This window comes from Xenopus laevis, chromosome 2L (assembly GCF_017654675.1).
Source record: "Xenopus laevis strain J_2021 chromosome 2L, Xenopus_laevis_v10.1, whole genome shotgun sequence".
NCBI lineage: Eukaryota > Metazoa > Chordata > Amphibia > Anura > Pipidae > Xenopus > Xenopus laevis.
Window position 1 is genome coordinate 62994835 of NC_054373.1, and position 3284 is coordinate 62998118.

Consider the following 3284-nt stretch of genomic DNA (forward strand, 5'->3'; position numbering starts at 1 on the left):
TGCTCAAATTTTCCCTATTGACATTGAGTTCCCCGAGGAGTGGAGTAGAATAACAAATTCAAAACTGGTGTTCGGATGGCATAAAAACCTTGATAAATTCACCATTTATTTTACACCTTTTTCTGGAAATATTTGTTTTACACAGTATAATAAATTGGCCCCATAGTGTAGTTACCCTTTAGTTTGATAATTATACGATGTTTGGAAGATTACAATGTTATAGCATGATCTTATTAATGTTATGCCTTAATAAAATTGCATTCTTATTAATGACCCAAATCTTGACATTGGCCTTAAATTAGCCTGACATTTGTTCCAGCTCAGAGACCTCAACAATTAGCTTTGATTTAATGTGAGTACTATCAGAGAACTGCAGTGCAGCAAACATGTCCCATTGTTAAATATGTTAAATCTTGTATATTTGTGGGAATATGGTATTTCTGTATTTCTCTGGATGGAAAAGGATACATTTTGTAAGCAGAAAAAAATGTTCAAAAAATTAAATGAAAACTCACTGAGTTTAGGGTAAATTAATTCTAACTGCTTATTTCCCTTATCCAGTATAGTCATTAAATCTGCTAAGCTAATTAGCGAGAGTGGGGAATATAATTGGAATTTAATACTTTTATACAATAGTGATAATAATATAAAAATAGGCCTAATTCTCCATGTTAACAAGTGTTCTTAAAGAGATTTTCTTACAACATGATTTCCATTTGTAAACATTCCCACTGAAAGGGTGCTCCTGTCATGAGGCAGAGGGTGAAGGTGAGAGCCTTGCCTCAGGCAGCATGGAGCTCATTTTAGTGGTTTTAGAGGGTTTTAAAATCACGAATAAACTCACTTTCTCTAAAACCACAAATGCCATGAAAGTTATTAAAAGATCCAAATTAAAAATATGCTGAACGATGCACTAAAAAATATAAATATCTCGAAAACCTCAATTATTTTAAGATGTGTGAAAAAAATAGAGGCCCCATATAACCCTTGCCAAAAAAAACCAAGGGCCTATTTATCAGAGGGTGAAGGTGAGAGCCTTGCCTCAGGCAGCATGGAGCGGACAGTAATCAGGGGTGGCAAAAAGCCGCCTCTGGTAACTTTAAGGGTCAGGGCACACAGGCAGATTCAGGGAGATTAGTCGCCTGGTGACAAATCTCCTCTTCTTCGGGGCGACTAATTTCCCCGAACTGCCTCCCCTGCCTTCCCGCTTATAGCTGGATAAAAGTTGGTTGGCTGGCGACAAATCTCCTCTTCTTTGGGGTGATTAATCTACCCAAACTGCCTCCCCTGCCTTCCTGCTTATAGCTGGATAAAAATTGGTTAATTGTTTAAATATGAAATAAGAAGATAAAATGTTAACTCTGTTTCTATTCAAATACAAGTAGAAGCTACTAAGCACAGAATCAATGAGTCTTTCAGACAGACAAGTACTATCCAGAATTTTTATGGAAACCAAACTGCCCAGAGACTTTATAGACATTGTGAGATTTCATTCTATTAATGGCATTTCCCGTGAATTGATCCCGTGAATTGATCACATTGATCATCTTTGTTACATTTTTCATAATACTTTGCCTTCTGGTATTGTATACACATTTGTATACTAAGACAAATGCCAAGGGAGGGGGGATTTGAGTTATTTAGTATTTTGTTCTGCAGCTTAAGGTTTAAGTTTCTGTTGGGTTACTAGAGTGGCATCCTGGCAGCGTTTGTAAATAAGAGTAAAATATAAACAGGAGAAGGACCATTATAAAAAAAATATAAGTATAACAAAAACATTTTAGAGGCTTGTAGTATAAGCAAAGAAAATCAGCATTCACATGGGTATCAATACTTTCAGTCTTTCCATGCATTGCTCCTGGATGTAGGAATAGATGCCCCTGTGTACATAACCTGAAATTAGCGCCACACAGAAGAAATGATTTACTAATTTTTTTTTTTTTAAAAAAACTGAATTTGATTTTTGGAACTGCATGGCCATCAATTATAGACCAAAAAAACTTTGTTGTTTTTTTTACTAACAATGTTCATAAAAACAGCCATCCTCCTTTATTTATATTTTGTTTACTTGTTGATATTCTTGACAAGATAGCATTTCTTGACCAGGAAAACTCCCGGTGGGCCCAATTGTCAGTGGGCTCTCCAGCTTCTAACCATTTGGCCTTTTTTGGTCAATACCTACTTCTTTATGGGAACAGAGGCTAAATATGAAGAATAATAAATAATAGAATAGAAAGAAAAGAGACCTGAAAAATAGATAGATAGGTTGAGTGAGGTGAGGAAGAAGAAAAATAGTTTGGAGAATGGGCCCCTGGACTAATGTTTCCTGATGGGCCCCTGGCAACCAGTCCAACACTGGATAGAGAAAAGATTGACTGACATGGAACACATGACATTTGGGCACCTAGGCTGGGGATTAGAAAAGTTAGTTTTAATAGACTTCGAGACTATCACGTTCCAGACCATCCCTGTATTTAACCAGCTCATTACCTAGAAAAAAAGCTTAATAGAGAGGGGTTTTAAGCTGCTTCTGATTGTTAGGCTGTCACATGTCATTTGTGTCAATCAGTGAGCTACTACAAGATCCCTAACCCCAGAGAAATACTATGTAATTTTGCTTCTTGTCTAGGAAGGTTCTGCTTTGTAAATTCAAAACCACAGCAAAGATTGTTCACATAACTCATAATTTGAGTGCTGCTTTGGGATAACCTTTCTAAAGACAAATTGATAGATATTTTTTAGTTGAGTCATAATGATAGCACTATGTGGCAACCCCGTATACAAATAATAGGCTCATGTCTGTTATTTCTCGGAAATTTAGATCACTTTACATCTGTGCTTTAAAAAATGGTTCATCCTCTTACTATGAAGTTTGTTCTGTTTTAACTGTTGTACAGTCATTTTTTTCTAATATTTCCTAAAACAGGTTATTGTTAATTTTTTTATATTTATTTTGAACTTGACTATGAACTATACATTTCTTTGCAGAATCATTTGGACATAGAGACTTATAAAAAATGGTTTCAAACACCCAGCAGGCAATTTACCATCCATAGACTATAGTTTTCTGATACTGTATACAGAAAATCAGAAAATGAATAAAGGTGTGTATTAGGCCACATTCTTGTCTGAGAAATAGAATCTCTCTCCTTTGCAAGATTAATTACTTGACAATGTGTCTAATCCCCCAATGATTCTATTTTTACACTTACAGTCTTTCTCTGTAACAAGCTTTAAGAGGTTTAGAAAAAGATCTGTAGTATGTAATGCTGATTTGGGAAACA